The sequence below is a fragment of the Diaphorina citri genome, unplaced genomic scaffold (assembly GCF_000475195.1).
Source record: "Diaphorina citri unplaced genomic scaffold, Diaci psyllid genome assembly version 1.1 scaffold208, whole genome shotgun sequence".
In the NCBI taxonomy this organism is placed as follows: domain Eukaryota; kingdom Metazoa; phylum Arthropoda; class Insecta; order Hemiptera; family Psyllidae; genus Diaphorina; species Diaphorina citri.
Genome location: NW_007377645.1, coordinates 93,752 through 114,895, shown reverse-complemented (window position 1 = coordinate 114,895; position 21,144 = coordinate 93,752). Strand labels below are relative to the sequence as shown.

At 37.2% G+C, this 21,144-nt stretch overlaps 1 protein-coding gene across 1 annotated transcript in view; it reads left to right on the top strand.

Annotated features, from left to right (window-relative positions):
* Positions 1-21,144, top strand: part of LOC103506004 (RGM domain family member B) — a 94,182-nt gene that overhangs the window by 39,932 nt on the left and 33,106 nt on the right. The gene's annotated exons all lie outside the window — the stretch shown is intronic.

The window sequence follows — 21,144 nt, the reverse complement described above, 5'->3', positions numbered from 1 at the left end:
TGGTAGACTTGGCGGCTTTCCGTCTCTGAGCCATAACCAACCGTGGTAGACTGGTAGGTACTTGAGCCCGACACCTAACACTTTCAAGGGTTGTCAAATTATCACACTCTGTCAAGCATACCTGATATAAAGATACATGTGTAGGTATAGGTGTATATTTACCAATTTTTCTCGCCTTTTCTTTTCACATTTGGGTTTTTATTCAACAAAGATCTACTCAATACAAAACACCCCTTGTGCTAGAATGCCATACCGTCTTGTATCCCACAAAACGTTCTGTTACACGAATGATATAGGTACCCACTACACCAAACCCTTGTGAAATGTGTCCAAATAATTCCAAAATGGGCACTTTTCTTCACACCTGCAGCACATCTGAATGGTAGATATTATTGTTGCTTGGATGAGTTTCGAGAGTTTCTAATCTTTCTCCTTGTTTTATTGTTATAATATTTCAAATGATTTAGTACCACTTGAAAACGAGAAAAAGAGGATTCCAAATGTCATATTTTTAATCCAAAAAATAATGGGAAATTTAGTTAAAAGATGCAAGAGAAGAAAGAAGTGTAGAGAGAAGAAAAGAATTGGTTATGGAGTAGAATAAAACCTATTTCGTCTAACATTCTAACCAAAACACATCCAAATTTAAATAACAACGAATTGAGAATGATTTGAAAATGTGTTTGATTATAGGAATGGAAATTACCGTTTGCCTTGAAACCAGAAACAGTATGAATTTTTTTTATTATTATTATTATTATTATTATTATTACTTTTTATTAAAAGAGGTTTGTTAATTTACTTTTAATCGGTAGCTCTTTGAGTTAGAGACTTCAAATAAGTAGGGTACATAATAATAAATGGGTAATCACGCAACTTTTAGTTTTTAGTAATTGTCATGGAGGTATAGTAAGGTAGCTTTTCTCATTTAGTCCGTTTAGTATGAGGAGATAAGCACAATACCTCCATTTGCACTTGCACATTGATGTGTTCTGAAAAGCAACAGACAAAGAGCTTTCAGACGAGGAGAGAATGTATTCACACATAATCAGCAACATGATCGTCCACATCGACAAAATCACATTCATCAAACAACTAGTACTAAACAACTATCAAGATACCAAATTAATCATTCATACACCTATGCAACAGATCCGAGGTAAACGGATGTTTCACTAGAATGGCGAGGCGGGTGACCGTGATTGATGATGAAATACGCGGGTGTTGCACTGTTTCATCGAGCTGACCAAAGCGATTACATGGTAGACGTTAGACGTTATTAATAGTCTTGAACTTTATGCTATCTTGAATGACCGAGTCGCTTACATATTTGGCTTGGAGCAATATGGCTTGAACTGAAGAAGAGTTATTTCTTTTTATACGACCAAATGGGTGGGGTAGCTCATGATTTTTCATGCGGTTCGGTTTTTTCAACTCCCAGACTCAAAAGATTCGTATCTGTCTGTGTTTTTGTGAATAAAATTATTGAACGTACAAGTACCTACCGTGAGAGAGGCGGGATTTTGAGATCGATATTGAGTGATAATTTCTCGCGTGGGTGAAGTCTTGTGTTTTTGGAGTCAATACCTTTCTATCTACGTACTTACCTACCTATCTGACGCAAACTTACCAGGATAGAGTACTACTGTAGATATATTATGACCTAACCTATGTTTCTTGGCTCGAACTTTCGAGCTCTAGATAATGCAAGTTCATAGATTTTCTTCCAAAACCATTTTCCAATATTTTTTAGCTAATTGTGATTACATTTTGATTGTTTCAGGTAAGAAAGGAGTTCGAAACTGTAAATTTACCCAAATAATAATACATGAAATGTAGTCGTAATGCCTGTAGGCATTTTTCCACATCGGGTAAGTCTGTTTATGCTAAGTATTCCCCAAAGTAAAATTCGTTAGGGGCCCAAGGAGCTGAAAATTAATTGACTGGTAGGCTAATTTTATTATTTAACTTGAGAAAGTGTTGAGGAATCTTTTTGTTCATGATTGGATGGGTGGTGTCTTTAGATAGAAGATTTATATCTTTTTGTGAGGAAGTAATCAAGTAAGGATAACATCATACAGGATGCAAAGGATTGGCGGCTTTCCGTCTCTGAGCCATAACCAACCGTGGTAGACTGGTAGGTACTTGAGCCCGACACCTAACACTTTCAAGGGTTGTCAACATAGGCGGTTCTTGCCTAAATTTTTGGGGGGGCTTGATTTTGAAGGTACACCTTCCACCTTCAAAATTTTGATTTAGCTTTATGTAAAAAATCTGGTGTGAACATCACACGACTTTACTTATCCTATTTAATGATGCTTATTTGAGTATTACTTTACCCTAACTTTTACCATATCTCTAACCGTTTAGTCGGTATAGCTGAAAACCACCAAAAAACGTTCGAAATCTGTCCAATAGCGGTCAAAATACCGCCAAGCGCAGCAACCATCTCAACCAAACGTTGCAGATTGCATCCTTGTCACACATTTGTGAACTACATACCAAATTTCAAGTCTCTAGCTCATACCGTTCCCGAGATATTGTTAAACTAGACCGAAAACCGCCAAAAAGCGGTAAAATGCCGCCAAGCGTTGCACCGGTCTTAACCAAAAGTTTCGTGTCGCATCCTTGTCACATTTGACAGCTACATACCAAATTTCAAGTCTCTAGCTCTTACCGTTCTCGAGATATTTTGTTTACAGACAGACAGACACACACACGGACCAATGGCTGAAACTTTTGATTTAGGACCTCAAAACGTGTTTTGGCATCAAAAACTGACCATCTAAAATTTGACCCGATTACATTACTTTCAAGGAAAGTAAAAAATGGTGTTTTGGATTATTATTCTGAAATCCAATTTTATCTAGTGTAAAAGGCCCTGATAACTTTGGGGGGGCTTAAGCCCCCCAAGCCCCCCCCTATCGCCGCCTATGGTTGTCAAATTATCACACTCTGTCAAGCATACCTGATATAAAGATACATGTGTAGGTATAGGTGTATATTTACCAATTTTTCTCGCCTTTTCTTTTCACATTTGGGTTTTTATTCAACAAAGATCTACTCAATACAAAACACCCCTTGTGCTAGAATGCCATACCGTCTTGTATCCCACAAAACGTTCTGTTACACGAATGATATAGGTACCCACTACACCAAACCCTTGTGAAATGTGTCCAAATAATTCCAAAATGGGCACTTTTCTTCACACCTGCAGCACATCTGAATGGTAGATATTATTGTTGCTTGGATGAGTTTCGAGAGTTTCTAATCTTTCTCCTTGTTTTATTGTTATAATATTTCAAATGATTTAGTACCACTTGAAAACGAGAAAAAGAGGATTCCAAATGTCATATTTTTAATCCAAAAAATAATGGGAAATTTAGTTAAAAGATGCAAGAGAAGAAAGAAGTGTAGAGAGAAGAAAAGAATTGGTTATGGAGTAGAATAAAACCTATTTCGTCTAACATTCTAACCAAAACACATCCAAATTTAAATAACAACGAATTGAGAATGATTTGAAAATGTGTTTGATTATAGGAATGGAAATTACCGTTTGCCTTGAAACCAGAAACAGTATGAATTTTTTTTATTATTATTATTATTATTATTATTATTACTTTTTATTAAAAGAGGTTTGTTAATTTACTTTTAATCGGTAGCTCTTTGAGTTAGAGACTTCAAATAAGTAGGGTACATAATAATAAATGGGTAATCACGCAACTTTTAGTTTTTAGTAATTGTCATGGAGGTATAGTAAGGTAGCTTTTCTCATTTAGTCCGTTTAGTATGAGGAGATAAGCACAATACCTCCATTTGCACTTGCACATTGATGTGTTCTGAAAAGCAACAGACAAAGAGCTTTCAGACGAGGAGAGAATGTATTCACACATAATCAGCAACATGATCGTCCACATCGACAAAATCACATTCATCAAACAACTAGTACTAAACAACTATCAAGATACCAAATTAATCATTCATACACCTATGCAACAGATCCGAGGTAAACGGATGTTTCACTAGAATGGCGAGGCGGGTGACCGTGATTGATGATGAAATACGCGGGTGTTGCACTGTTTCATCGAGCTGACCAAAGCGATTACATGGTAGACGTTAGACGTTATTAATAGTCTTGAACTTTATGCTATCTTGAATGACCGAGTCGCTTACATATTTGGCTTGGAGCAATATGGCTTGAACTGAAGAAGAGTTATTTCTTTTTATACGACCAAATGGGTGGGGTAGCTCATGATTTTTCATGCGGTTCGGTTTTTTCAACTCCCAGACTCAAAAGATTCGTATCTGTCTGTGTTTTTGTGAATAAAATTATTGAACGTACAAGTACCTACCGTGAGAGAGGCGGGATTTTGAGATCGATATTGAGTGATAATTTCTCGCGTGGGTGAAGTCTTGTGTTTTTGGAGTCAATACCTTTCTATCTACGTACTTACCTACCTATCTGACGCAAACTTACCAGGATAGAGTACTACTGTAGATATATTATGACCTAACCTATGTTTCTTGGCTCGAACTTTCGAGCTCTAGATAATGCAAGTTCATAGATTTTCTTCCAAAACCATTTTCCAATATTTTTTAGCTAATTGTGATTACATTTTGATTGTTTCAGGTAAGAAAGGAGTTCGAAACTGTAAATTTACCCAAATAATAATACATGAAATGTAGTCGTAATGCCTGTAGGCATTTTTCCACATCGGGTAAGTCTGTTTATGCTAAGTATTCCCCAAAGTAAAATTCGTTAGGGGCCCAAGGAGCTGAAAATTAATTGACTGGTAGGCTAATTTTATTATTTAACTTGAGAAAGTGTTGAGGAATCTTTTTGTTCATGATTGGATGGGTGGTGTCTTTAGATAGAAGATTTATATCTTTTTGTGAGGAAGTAATCAAGTAAGGATAACATCATACAGGATGCAAAGGATTACTCAACTTGAACTTACTCATAGTTGAACTTGTTTGAAATTTAACTTGGTCGAATCAAGCAAATGAAACACTTAATTTTCACTGAGACTGATCCCTTGGGTATTCGTCACCTATTAAATTTTTAAAAGAAAGTCAATAAAATTGTCGAAGTTCTTCTCAAAGAAAGAAAGAATTTTACAATGACTGCCGTCCACAAGTGGCTGTCCTTAAGAATATACCTAGGACCTTTTTGAGATGTTTGTGTTGTTTTTTCCTACTCATAAGTAAAATTACAATTCTTAATAATCTGTTTAGGACTTTAGGGAATGTTTTCTTTGTATTGGCGATATTCGTTGTTTTGAGATAACTACTTCAACGACAATGGGTTGTACCGACTTTATTTCCTGAAAATTTTCAAACATTCGACCATTATTTTACTATCGTCATCTATGGGGGAGTTTTCCGCAGAGATTTCACAGGTTCAGCGTTTTCATCAGATTGTTGTTGACTTCATATTCTACAACTAGGTGCACCCAGTATTCCACACCTCTCCGTTGTGTTCTCTCTGCCTGGGAGATGGGCTTGGAATTTTCGTTTTCATTCTCCCCCCCCCCCCCCCCACGCAGATACTTACCTACTAGGCACATAGATTGTATACGAAGTAAATTTTTACTAACGAAATATGCACTTACAGACGGACAGCAAAGGAGAAAAGAACCATCTATAAGGCAAGGCCCGTTATGGTTCTTTTCTGCTTAAAATGCTGTCTAAACTAAGAGTAACTACTTACCTACCTAATCTTCAAGAAGTATGTAAGTACATGGATAAGAGTTTCACTGTACAAAGTTGAATATTCTTAGTTCTACAAGGCTTCAATTTGTATACAATTTTATATCCATACAAATTTGCTTTCATGTTTCTTCTCAATGCTCATCAAAAGAATAGAAAACCTAGTGGCCATTGTATCACATGCTCTCGTGAGAATAATGAAGTGGCCTTTGAGTCTTCCCTCACTTCTTTTATGGTCATTTATTTCTCGTTCTTTTTCAGTCTGATATCTAAGTACCTACATAGATTATCTAGGTAGTTATTATAGATTTTCACCTTCCCCCGCCTGTTTCATACGTATTCCCAGTGTCATTTCGTGCTATTCATTAAGTTCCCTTATTTAGTCCTTTAGGATTTTTCTTTACTTTCTCCTTCATCAAAGTTCAATGTAGAACACGTGCTCAATAAGATCATACTATCTTCCAGATCAGATTTCCAATTAAATCCAAAAATTTGGTCTACCAGTTACTGCGTTCTCTTCCGTATTTAAAACTTACTTTGCTCTCAAAACTTACTCAACTTCTTTACTTCCTTACTTCGTTCCCAAACAAACTAATCATGTCTTGAAGTCCTACAAGATTCGTTTCACACATTTTCTCTCGCCCCTTTCTCATACAAACTCTCCGTGCTCCCCAAGACCTTTGGGTAGTCAAAGGTCGTTCTAAACGCTTTGTAATTCGGGTTCCAAGAGTTCACAATGATACTCACACAATAACACAAAGGCCAGAGGCCCAAGCTGCAAGGTTTCTTTTGAATAGTTGTTTGAAAAAACTGGACATGCTCCCAATGTAGACCTCTTGTCTGAAATGTTATCTACACCAACCAGTTTTAGTACCTGCTTGAGGATTGGAGGGGATGTATCCACCCGTATGTATATCCCTTACCTTCTGGTGAAGAGTGGTGCCTAAAGTCCTAAACCTGAACGGTGTTTAATTCTCATAAGCTAGGTAGAACCCATTTTAGAACTCTTATGTTCACATGATGACCAGTAGGTAGAACCCGTTTTGGGCCTTGAGAAATTTGATAAATTTTACTAGTTGACAAAGAATGGACATGAAAAAGTTCTAAATTATGGAATTACCACTATGCCAGGGTAGTAGTTCTTGAAGTTGTTTCTCAAATGAGAATCAAATTACATGGCTCAGATAGGATTGAACCTACAATCTCCTGTTTACCAAACTGCTGCCTACTGACCATTGAATCTGGGGCCCCGGATCCCGAGGGCATTTGAGGACAAGCACACCACAGTTTGTGAAACCCTGATACCATGAGATCAGTTTTAAGTAAGCATAGCTAATTCTGAATTCAGGGTGGTGCATGTAATGGGGATCAAAGGTTTTTGAATTACAATGGATCGATCAGAATTTCATATGTAATGAACTTATGTAGTATATATTCCATATTTCAAGCAACTTTTTCTTTCATGTTAGGCGAAGTGGTCCATTATGTATTTCAAAGGAAATAATGAGGGAAAATGAGCCTCATTTTATCTTGCTAAAAATCTCAACCATATCCCACCCTGTACGTATACATATAATATTTTTAAAGACCCTTTTGCTTGTTTCTTGGATTTCACTATTTAGGACCCTGGTTGGGTAACACCCTTCGTTTTGAAGGTATTAAATATGATTTACCCTACTTCAGAGCCTAAAAACGGACTACGAGCGAGTTTGCCCCTTTTTGGGGATCCCTTCCAACGTTGCCAGCTGATTTTGTTCTTCTATTATTAAATATTATATTTTTAATTAGTTCCTTACACCTTATTCCCTGGTTCTTTTTAATCTTTTCAAATGCAACAAATTAGTTTTTGTGAATTGCATTTACCAGTGTCGGAATTCCGGGGTTTTTCTCTTCACTACCAAATCTTCAACTTGATTTAGTTTTCCTCCTAAGGTTTGTTTTCTTCCAACATTTGTAGGACTTGCTTTTCTTTTCGGGCTAGTTGCTAGCTGATACTCAAACCCGCTCTTATTATCAGACGTTTATATCCCCAAAGGTAGCAAGCAGATTTGTTGGAGGTTCTTTTCTAAAATTGGTTTGAACAATGTAAAATGAATTTCTTTGTTGTGTTTGATTAAATTCTGTGTACTAAGTTTGTCAATTATCAAGTCACCTAGTTTAAACTTTAAATTTTATTGAGACAATTATTTCAATATCTGATGTTACCTATATCGAAGGAGACAACATGTCTTCAATTTCTCCATAACACTATTGTGTAGGCTATTTAGAAATATGTTTCCGAACAAGTCAACATCCCATGTGTTGCCAGGAACCAAGTAGCAGGATAGAATGAATTATTCCAGGAAATGAGCGAGGAAGATGTACAAGAGAATATTCCTCAGATAAATATGTAAGTACATAGACCATGTTCCTACATATAATATACCGATATGTAATACATGTGATATACATACATAATTATGATCCCATGTGTCGTGTTACTTGATATTAATGCGTGTACTTTGGTCTAATAATGTCTTGTATCTCGTGTTTCCTATGAGACAGTACTTAATCCCTTCGGAGATTGTCTGGAAGAATTCCTGAACAACACTGGTTTTGTTCATACCTATGATGATTTGAAACTTAAGAAGAACTTGGAAGGAAATAATGTAGGTAGGTACGTAATACTTGAAGTGCATGCCCATTGCCCATACACAAAAAGCCCACTCCGAGGTGTAGGGCCAAACAGCCCTAGAGGATGGGTTAAGTTTCTACAAATGTACACAAAGTACATAGTAATAGTACATATTATGTACCTACTTACCCTATATCTTGGAAAATTTACATCAGTAGATGATCTTCACCTATCCACTTACTCATCATAGTATGTCTATGTACCAGAATTGAACCTACTAGTAACTACCTTATCTATTCTTGCTAGTTGCTCATGCCCATTAGTAGTACAAGCAGCACTCATAGGCAAAGATCCTTTTCTTCATAGGTTGCCAGGAACCAAGTAGCAGGATAGAATGAATTATTCCAGGAAATGAGCGAGGAAGATGTACAAGAGAATATTCCTCAGATAAATATGTACTTATAAGTAAGTACATAGAACATGTTCCTACATATAATATACCGATATGTAATACATGTGATATACATATTTTTATGTTATATAAGTACCGATATGTAATACATATATACATACATAATATGATTCCATGTGTCGTGTTACTTGATATTAATGCGTGTACTTTGGTCTAATAATGTCTTGTATCTCGTGTTTCCTACGAGACAGTGCTTAATCCCTTCGGAGATTGTCTGGAAGTTATGGAATTCCTGAAGAACACTGGTTTAGGTTTTGTTCATACCTATGATGATTTGAAACTTAAGAAGAACTTGGTAGAAAATAATGTAGGTAGGTACGTAATACATGAAGTGCACGCCCATTGCCCATACACAAAAATCACACTCCGAGGCTTAGGTGTAGGGCCAAACAGCCCTAGAGGATGGGTGAAGTTTCTACAAATGTACACAAAGTACATAGTAATAGTACATATGTACAATAAAATACGGTTTTATAGGTAAACTACAAAATGATATTGACCTCTGGATACACTACAGTACAATAGGTGCTCAATATACTCTTCAAGCTGAGAAGAGCGTCAATTTTATGACCATAACGTAAATAAGTTGAAGCATGAAAATTAATATCGGTTATGATCCAATACTCTCCATGAAGCAACTCTTTATACCGTGATGTTTTACTTCAGATGTTTTACAAACTATGTTTTCGTTAGGTAGACGCTTCAGTATGAATAGCAATCTATCTCTGCGACAAATCCTTTCTATGGACGAAATCAGCCCAGATTTGCCAATCTTCAACACAAAGCACAATTAGAGCTACACTCTACAAAGATATTGGCAGTACGCAGAACCAAGCACACTGCTGTACACAATGATCTGATACACTTTAGAAGCATTCTAAATAATAATGCAGAAAATGTACTACCAGTCTTCCTATATGGAGAAGTCAGTGGAAGTTTTGCCATAACCGCGCTAGAGCTATACCTATACCTAACCTATGAAGAGAAGAATCTTTGCCTATGAGTGCTGCTTGTACTACTAATGGACATGAGCAACTAGCAAGAATAGATAAGGTAGTTACTAGTAGGTTCAATTCTGGTACATAGACATACTATGATGAGTAAGTGGATAGGTGAAGATCATCTACTGATGTAAATTTTCCAAGATATAGGGTAAGTATGTACATATGTACTATTACTATGTACTTTGTGTACATTTGTAGAAACTTCACCCATCCTCTAGGGCTGTTTGGCCCTACACCTAAGCCTCGGAGTGTGATTTTTGTGTATGGGCAATGGGCGTGCACTTCATGTATTACGTACCTACCTACATTATTTTCTACCAAGTTCTTCTTAAGTTTCAAATCATCATAGGTATGAACAAAACCTAAACCAGTGTTCTTCAGGAATTCCATAACTTCCAGACAATCTCCGAAGGGATTAAGCACTGTCTCGTAGGAAACACGAGATACAAGACATTATTAGACCAAAGTACACGCATTAATATCAAGTAACACGACACATGGAATCATATTATGTATGTATATATGTATTACATATCGGTACTTATATAACATAAAAATATGTATATCACATGTATTACATATCGGTATATTATATGTAGGAACATGTTCTATGTACTTACTTATAAGTACATATTTATCTGAGGAATATTCTCTTGTACATCTTCCTCGCTCATTTCCTGGAATAATTCATTCTATCCTGCTACTTGTTTCCTGGCAACACATGGGATGTTCAGAAACATATTTCTAAATAGCCTACACAATAGTGTTATGGAGAAATTGAAGACATGTTGTCTCCTTCGATATAGGTACCTAACATCAGATATTGAAATAATTGTCTCAATAAAATTTAAAGTTTAAACTAGGTGACTTGATAATTGACAAACTTAGTACACAGAATTTAATCAAACACAACAAAGAAATTCATTTTACATTGTTCAAACCAATTTTAGAAAAGAACCTCCAACAAATCTGCTTGCTACCTTTGGGGATATAAACGTCTGATAATAAGAGCGGGTTTGAGTATCAGCTAGCAACTAGCCCGAAAAGAAAAGCAAGTCCTACAAATGTTGGAAGAAAACGAACCTTAGGAGGAAAACTAAATCAAGTTGAAGATTTGGCAGTGAAGAGAAAAACCCCGGAATTCCGACACTGGTAAATGCAATCCACAAAAACTAATTTGTTGCATTTGAAAAGATTAAAAGTGGTCATAAAATTGACGCTCTTCTCAGCTTGAAGAGTATATTGAGCACCTATTGTACTGTAGTGTATCCAGAGGTCAATATCATTTTGTAGTTTACCTATAAAACCGTATTTTATAGGTCTTCAGTATCCATAGCACAGGGAGAGAAACCAATTTCCAATGTTGCCATCGTGTTTTATGATCGGAGAATCACCTCTTGAGGTCAGTTGCCTGGAATTGGCCGACCAGAGAATGGAGAAAAAAATCGTAACTCATTTACATTTTCTTTCTCAGTACTCCGTACGTTCTGGTGTTACGAGTACACATAAAAAATATGTGAAACTGTTTTGGCATGTAGAATTTGTACTGGAGGTATTTTATGACTCTTCCTTCACAGGTTTTTATGTGTATTGTTGTAGGTTTTTTGTAGCAATATAAGGAGGCCTCGTTCTTTGCTTCGGATTGTTTGCTTCTTGTAGGTTGTTGTTCTCTCGCCTGAATGCGTGGCTCGATAAAACTTCTGTAATCCAAAAACCTTTGATCCCCATTACATGCACCACCCTGAATTCAGAATTAGCTATGCTTACTTAAAACTGATCTCATGGTATCAGAGTTTCACAAACTGTGGTGTGCTTGTCCTCAAATGCCCTCGGGATCCGGGGCCCCCAGATTCAATGGTCAGTAGGCAGCAGTATGGTAAACAGGAGATTGTAGGTTCAATCCTATCTGAGCCATCTAATTTGATTCTCATTTGAGAAACAACTTCAAGAACTACTACCCTGGCATAGTGGTAATTCCATAATTTAGAATTTTTTCATGTCCATTCTTTGTCAACTAGTAATATTTATCAAATTTCTCAAGGCCCAAAATGGGTTCTACCTACTGGTCATCATGTGAACATAAGAGATCTAAAATGGGTTCTACCTAGCTTATGAGAATTAAACACCCTTCAGTTTTAGGCACCACTCTTCACAAAAGGTAAGGGATATGCATACGAGTGAATACATCCCCTCCAATCCTCAAGCAGGTACCAAAACTGTTTGGTGTAGATAACATTTCAGACAAGAGGTCTACATTGGGAGCATGTCCAGTTTTTCAAACAACTATTCAAAAGAAACCTTGCAGCTTGGGCCTCTGGCCTTTGTGTTATTGTGTGAGTATCATTGTGAACTCTTGGAACCCGGATTACAAAGCGTTTAGAACGACCTTTGACTACCCAGAGGTCTTGGGGAGCACGGAGAGTTTGTATGAGAAAGGGGCGAGAGAAAATGTGTGAAACGAATCTTGTAGGACTTCAAGACATGATTAGTTTGTTTGGGAACAAACTAACGAAGTAAAGAAGTTGAGTAAGTTTTGAGAGCGAAGTAAGTTTTAAATATGGAAGAGAACGCAGTACCTGGCAGACCAAATTTTTGGATTTAATTGGAAATCTGATCTGGAAGAGAGCATGATCTTATTGAGCACGTGTTCTACATTGAACGATGAAAGGGAAAGTAAAGAAAAATCCTAAAGGGCTAAATAAGGGAACTTAATGAAGAGCACGAAATGACACTGGGAATACGTATGAAACAGGCGGGGGAAGGTGAAAATCTATAATACCTACCTAGATAATCTATGTAGGTACTTCTGGTACTTAGATATCAGACTGAAAAAGAACGAGAAATGACCATAAAAGAAGTGAGGGAAGACTCAAAGGCCACTTCATTATTCTCACGAGAGCATGTGATACAATGGCCACTAGGTTTTCTATTCTTTTGATGAGCATTGAGAAGGAACATGAAAGCAAATTTGTAAGGATATAAAATTGTATACAAATTGAAGCCTTGTAGAACTAAGAATATTCAACATTGTACAGTGAAACTCTGATCCATGTACTTACATACTTCTTGAAGATTAGGTAGGTAGTTACTCTTAGTTTAGACAGCATTTTAAGCAGAAAAGAACCATAACGGGCCTTGCCTTATAGATGGTTCTTTTCTGCTTTGCTGACCGTCTGTAAGTAAGTACATATTTCGTTAGTAAAAATTTACTTCGTATACAATCTATGTGCCTAGTAGGTAAGTATCTGCGTGGGGGGAAAATAGTGTAAAATGAAAACGAGTAATGAAGGTTAAAAAGTAATAGGAAAACACTAAGTACAAAGAGCATTGATATGAGGAACTGAGAGACAAATATGACGGGAAAGGTGTGAAAAACTTCAGTAGCAGTCAAGAATGCACTGATCAAAAGAAAAGATGCCATGATACACCTCAAAGAAGAACTGAATCATTCATTAATAAATTGGGGAAATTTTACGAGGAAAGGTCAGTGGTCTGTTTAATCTTAGGTGAAACGATGACCAAATCTATGTAAGTGATGCCAGCAGATGTATGTGTCACCAAATAAGTATTCGGAGACAAAATAAGCCATGCAGTCAACTCGGGAAAAGTAAAAGAAGAAACGTATCCAACTGATACCATTATAAGTACAAATTAAACGATTAGAAATAAGAAATTTTCAACATTGATAAAGAACACACCGTCAACATCAGACAAGATGCTGATTTGAACAGAAAAATCGCATTCGGAGAGCCAAGCATAAGCAACATAGCCGTACACTCCGCACAGGAAGTTGTATGCAATTAGTTCTGTCTTTGAATGAGTCTGGTTCAAGCATGGAAATTGCATTACTAAACTACATGCATCAGAATGTAGTTTTGAAGTGTATCCACGAGTCTAATGGGCATTACATTAACGTAGGTAGTGGTCATCACACCGGCCTAGTATCTAGGAGGTCCCGGTTCGTGGTAACTTACTTAGATCGTAGGTATTTATTATGTGTCTGGTTGCTCCTCTCCCGAGAAAGTGTATGCAATCATCACTACAACCTTTATAGAACTATTGTGACCAGAGTAGGTAACTTAAGGTAGAAACACACCACTATCACGTCACGTGAGCTCATCGGGAGTCAGAAAGATGTGGTTCAAAGTTCTCCCATTTCAGCCGACGTCCATCGACTATGTGTGGCCGGTTCGTGGTAACTTACTTAGATCGTAGGTATTTATTATGTGTCTGGTTGCTCCTCTCCCGAGAAAGTGTATGCAATCATCACTACGACCTTTATAGATCTACTGTGACCAAAGTAGGTAACTTAAGGTAGAAACACACCACTATCACGTCACGTGAGATCATCGGGAGTTAGAAAGATGTGGTTCAAAGTTCTCCCATTTCAGCCGACGTCCATCGATTATGTGTGGACACAGAACGATTAGAAATAAGAAATTTTCAACATTGATAAAGAACACACCGTCAACATCAGACAAGATGCTGATTTGAACAGAAAAATCGCATTTGGAGAGCCAAGCATAAGCAACAAGCAACATAGCCGTACACTCCGCACAGGAAGTTGTATGCAATTAGTTCTGTCTTTGAATGAGTCTGGTTCGAGCATGGAAATTGCATTACTAAACTACATGCATCAGAATGCAGTTTTGAAGTGCATCCACGAGTCTAATGGGCATTACCGTAGGTAGTGGTCATCACACCGGCCTAGTATCTAGGAGGTCCCGGTTCGTGGTAACTTACTTAGATCGTAGGTATTTATTATGTGTCTGGTTGCTCCTCTCCCGAGAAAGTGTATGCAATCATCACTACAACCTTTATAGAACTATTGTGACCAGAGTAGGTAACTTAAGGTAGAAACACACCACTATCACGTCACGTGAGCTCATCGGGAGTCAGAAAGATGTGGTTCAAAGTTCTCCCATTTCAGCCGACGTCCATCGACTATGTGTGGACACAGCTTGAACGATTGTTATAGAACCCAGGTGTTTATGAACCAATGCCACAAACCTTCAGTCTGTCTAGATCTGGTGTTAACTTCGGGTCAGCATTGAATGGAATACCTTGGTGCCCACACAAGTTTCACACTTTGTTCTGATTAACACTCTCGATTGTACTATGGCGTAGCGGTAAGGCAACTGTGCCATACTTATGTATGTACCATTGTGCCATATATCTTGAATCTTTAGTGTGGCAATTCTAGTCTTCCCATCCCTTTTGGGGTCGACGGATGGAGGCGGGGGGTATGGGGGGCCACCCTCATGCTCCACGCGTCCTTCTGTTGGCCCCGGGGGGGTTGGGTGGACTAGTGGTAGTGCTGTCACAATTTAAGTAATCTTGTAATTGTCATGATATGTCAAAATTTAATAATAAAGCACAATTATTACTATTACTATTTCTGTACAACAGAGCGAATTTATCCTTGGCTGAGAAGGGGTCCTACCGTAACGGTGCTATGTTTCAGCGATGATTTGGGATGGTAATGTTCGGAATGAAGCTGGGTCAAAGTATTTGGGTGGAAGAGCTCCTTTAGGAGAATTCTGCCACTTAAGGTAGAAACACACTGCCCTCACGCGACTTCAGGATAGTTTGATTCTATTACCTTTAGGTTATGGGTTTTCCAGGATTTAAATCTAAAGTAAAGAGCTTTAGGAACAAGTGAACAAGAAATACCATGTACCTACTTATTAATTACCTACAGAAGCTTTAGTCTGTCTAGATCTGGTGTTAACTTCGGGTCAGCATTGAATGGAATACCTTGGTGCCCACACAAGTTTCACACTTTGTTCTGATTAAGTAACACTCTCGAGATTGTACTATGGCGTAGCGGTAAGGCAACTGTGCCATACTTATGTACCATTGTGCCATATATCTTGAATCTTTAGTGTGGCAATCCTAGTCTTCCCATCCCTTTTGGGGTCGACGGATGGAGGCGGGGGTATGGGGGGCCACCCTCATGCTCCACGCGTCCTTCTGTTGGCCTCGGGGAGGTTGGGTGGACTAGTGGTAGTGCTGTCACAATTTAATCTTGTAATTGTCATGATATGTCAAAATTTAGGTAATAATAAAGCACAATTAGGTATTACTATTACTATTTCTGTATAAGGGGCTGAGAAGGGGTCCTAACGGCGCTATGTTTCAGCGATGATTTGGGATGGTAATATTCGGAATGAAGCTGGGTCAAAGTATTTGGGTCACTTAAGGTAGAAACACACTGCCCTCACGCGACTTCAGGGTAGTTTGATTCTATTCTTTAGGTTCTGGGTTTTCTAATAGGATTTTTAAATCTAAAGAGCTTATAATCTCAAAAACCTATGTATTGGTTCAGACTTCGAACATATTACCATACAATGAGAGAAACTTAGTAAAAGGGAAGACACGAAAGATCAGTTAAAAGAACGGAGAAATGATAAAACTGTATACTGAAGAGAATATCAAGAGAATAAACAAGTATACGAACAAAGAGCTAAGAATAATACAAATATGAGTCTATGAAAACATAACCAAACCCCACCATCCACTCAATCAGTCACCAGCCAGCCAAGTCCCTCGGTAATTTGGTCGTACAACAACACCAAATGTACAAAACAATACCAAACATAGTGTTACAATCATAGGAGAGTACAAATTATCAATGCTAATGACATTATCACTCAAGATACAGCGCACCTCGATGCATCTCGCACCAGACAGAGGTCTTAATAATATCACAACCTGGTGCACAGATACAGAAATAAATACAGACTGAATGAAAATGATACTGCACATGAGTAATTAAATGAAACGCTTGTGTACAAAACGTACATACACATTAACATCAATTACACAATAAACGAACATCGTTAGGAAAAAAATCTGGGCAGTTGGTAGATTAGAATTGAATTATTTAAATTGAATCAAGCTGTGCTGGTTGTATTTTAATTTGCCTAAGGATTTTTTTTTTTTTTTTTTTTTTTTTTCAGGAAATCAGGTTCACTTAGATGTTTGACGTTTCGAATCAAGTGGACCATCATCAGGTAACAATACCTACTACGTGACGTAAGAAACGTAGGTCCTAGGAGCAGCTTTTGATCTTCGTCAGACGTTGATACAGGTAAGTCAGGTAGATCCAGGTAGACCTGGGCTGCATACTGGCTCCTTGCCCGTAATACTCGTACACCTAGACTCTGTCTGCCCTTTAAGTAAATTTACATATTTCTATCAAATACTATCAATAAGGAAGTGCGTGAAACGCTTGTGTACAAAACGTACATACACATTAACATCAATTACACAATAAACGAACATCGTTAGGAAAAAAATCTGGGCAGTTGGGAGATTAGAATTGAATTATTTAAATTGAATCAAGCTGTGCTGGTTGTATTTTAATTTATTTTGACAGCACTATAAAAATGTTCTAGTTATAAACTGACCAAGCTCCTCAAATCAACTGTCTTCTGAATGAAATATGCATGGCCTATATGTGCAGTGGAGACGTAAAAAAATATGAACAAAACAAGTTGTTTTTTTATATTTCCAACAAAATAAAAAGGCTAAGAAAAAATTCATGTTGTCCGCCCACTAGTGCATATTAAAACTTCACTGCCACATCCATATCCACTGTTTTAATTTGAGTCTTAATTAAATGAATTAATATTAATCGAGAATTTGAGACGTCTGTACAATGAACCATGATGTAATCCTCATTTTTTAAAATCATTGATTTACTGTTTCGTGTTACAATGAGTTTAATTGTGCTTAACACAAAAACATGTATCGTTGTAAGACCGCAGCCCGGCAGCAGCCTGTATTGCGAGATTTTAGAGTATCATGTAAATTTATTTAGGTAAAACATTGAAACAATAATTTGAAGATCATACAAATGTATATTATTTCACTATACCTCCCTAGTTACATAGTTCTTTGAAATATTGGACGATTCAATGGGAAAAAGCCCGGCAGCAGCCTGTATTGCGAGATTTTAGAGTATCATGTAAATTTATTTAGGTAAAACATTGAAACAATAATTTGAAGATCATACATATGTATATTATTTCACTATACCTCCCTAGTTACATAGTTCTTTGAAATATTGGTCCATTCAATGGGAAAAATCGAATAAAATAGGTACCAAAAGTTGGCAAGAAATCTACAGCGAACAGAAATAGATAGCGGTAACATTTGGAAATAATAAATAAGTTAGGTAGCTATTTAACTAGGTACCAACCTAGTATACTACTATCTTTGTGGTACTTTGGTTTACAACATGTTGGAGCGATTTGTACAGTGGCGAAATGCGAATTGGGGTACTGTAGATTTTCTTTTGAGTTGATTAATCTGTTGGCTGCATCTTTTGAAAGCACTAATCGTCTCGGCGCGCGGTGATAAGATATTATACTGAATATGTTCAAAGTTGGGGAAATTTTACAGAAGTAGTACACTGTACAACCTAAGACATCATGAAAAATGAAAAGTCTAAAGATGACAAATTCAATTTAAGAAGAGGAAACTGACGAGTGCATTAGATAGCGAACCTATTGATGGGACTGTCATGAAACTGAACATTTGCTTCTCGCAAACTTGCCTTCCTTTTAAGGCTTTTTGTAAAGCTACATAAACATACTTACCCTTAAACAAAGGTACATAAACATACATACGTATGAAAGAAAGTAAGCTCAATGAAAAGCACTGTGCAGTTCCAGAGTTCTTTGCTATCGTCCAGGTAGCAGTTTTTCTCACGAAGTTCTATTGTGTCCATGAGATCTACACGTCTTCTGGTTCCTTACAGTATCTTCAAGATAATAGATTGTGAGTTTTCGTGAAAATTTCCAGGTTTCTGAGTGCCTCTGTACCATTTTTGCCTGTTATGTTTACAACCAAGAAACAGTTAACTGGAATAACTAGCAGGAGGTCTTCGTGAAGTGAACGTGAAGAAATTGTGTGTCCGTAAAATTCTTTGATGCACAGAACGGAAATGTATGCCACTAGTCACTAGACCAAGTTACTTAGGACTCTTATGAGAATACTCTATGTATTTTGTGCAAAAAAAAAAAAAAAAAAAAAAAAAAAAAAAGCGAGAAGATAACGAAGGACATTATAAGAGTTGGAATTGAAATTCAAAATTTGACCTTTTTGACTCTCGCATGATGGGTCATGGTGAGATTCGTGCTAGCCAGGGAACCCCCTGCAAGAGGACATGACATTGCCAAAATTCGTCTGCTCGATCGACTGTTAACATTCGACAATTAGGCGCCCAGGAGGGTTTCCTAGCCGATGGTATTCTCATAGACTTGTCAAACGTCAGGATATACCTCCTGGTAGGAACTTTCGTACGTACCTACCTACTATAGGGATTTGGCAAGATTCGTAAAGCTGTGTCCACACATAGTGGGGACACCGTCGATCAATTTCGACTGAAACCGTACACTGCTTCGACAACATTCAGCTCTTCACCTCGTCGCGTCGATCGATCGACGGCGTTGACTATGTGTGGACACAGCTTAACACCTTGATGGTTAGGATTGGACTGCTGTATCTTCTCGTCAGCAGACCTGGGGTGCGGACAAAGTGGCAATTCTAGTTGTTGGAAAGAAGGAAAGTCGTTTGTACATTGTACCCACAGGTACTTTTCAACTGGCTTCCTGCTTTTCAACGGCAGACCTCTACAATATTCAAAACTTTACGCATACGTTTGATGACTCTGACAAAGTTAATAGACATCTTCTATCCCTATATCTCTCTTGCCTGATCAATTATCAGTATTATAACTGCTAATTAAATGATTTCGCCTAATCTATCCCGATAATTTTGTCTAATATATCCTGAGTCACTACTCACTAGTTATTAATGTGACTGACTCCTGAGTCACTAGTTAACATGACTGACTCCTGAATCACTAGTCAATATAACTGACTCCTGAGTCACTAGTTAATATGACTGACTCCTGAGTCATTAGTTAATATAACTGACTCCTGAGTCACTAGTTAATATAACTGACTCCCGAGTCACTAGTTAATATAACTGACTCCTGAGTCACTAGTTAATATAACTGACTCCTGAGTCACTAGTTAATATAACTGACTCCTGAGTCACTAGTTAATATGTATAACTGACTCCTGAGTCACTAGTTAATATGTATAACTGACTCCTGAGTCACTAGTTATTAATGTGGCTGACTCCTGAGTCACTAGTTAATATGACTGACTCCTGAGTCATTAGTTAATATGACTGTTCACTGTGGATGATAAGGACTAAAAGGAGAAAGGTAATAGGAGCATGAAAGTTTCATCTTGTAGGTAGCAGGATTAGTGGATACTTGGATAGTATGTGTCTTGTATAGGTATCTCATTTTGACCTCTTTTCAGTCCTATTAGGTACCTACGTCACCCGTGTTTCGATAGTGGGAAGCTGTGAAGATCGTTAGAATAATTTGTGTGGAGTTCACAAAACCAGTTTGGTAAGCTCCCACACGTAAGGAGAACATTTTGAGAAAGCATTGGGCCCATGTGTTCAGAAACGGACTATCTTGGAGTTCTTAGAACCGAGTGAGTACTCTTTATTGTGAAGATAGAAAAGATTTTATAGCTGCATTCAACCAAATAAACATCAGTGGATTCTCTGCTCGTTCATTCGTTCTTGAATCTTTTTCCCGTAAAAAAAGAACTAGTGTGAGATCTTGTTATCTACGGGAAGGTTGTGTCGATCTTTTTCACGATTTTTTTAGTGTTGAAAAAAATTAAATCATATTTTTCTAATAAAATATTCTCTATTAATTTTTAACTGTTTAAATTTTTATAGAGGTTTTGAATTTATTTTAGTAATTAATTTTACAATCTCTATTCATTGTAACACCGACAGTTTTACGTGAGTTCTGCGATCAACTTTAGTTGAGGTTTTCTTGAATTTTTGTTCGATTATAAAATTGTGCTATTACTGTGGAAGACCAAAGGAAAACTTGAAAGATTTTCACGTACCATCGAAGTACCCAAATTTCCACTTGGTAAGTGTTTAAAAATATTCTTTTATTTCTTTTGTTGAAAAATGTCCTGGTAAAATAGGTACCTGGTACCTAGCAAAATAGCTACCTAACTTATTTATTATTTCCAAATGTTACCGCTATCTATTTCTGTTCGCTGTAGATTTCTTGCCAACTTTTGGTACCTATTTTATTCGTAGGATATATTGGTGGGTACCTGCATCTACCTGACTTACCTGTATCAACGTTTGACGAAGATCAAAAGCTCCTCCTAGGACCTACGTTTCTTACGTCACGTAGTAGGTATTGTTACCTGATGATGGTCCACTTGATTCGAAACGTCAAACATCTAAGTGAACCTGATTTCCTGAAAAAAAAAAAAAAAAAAAAA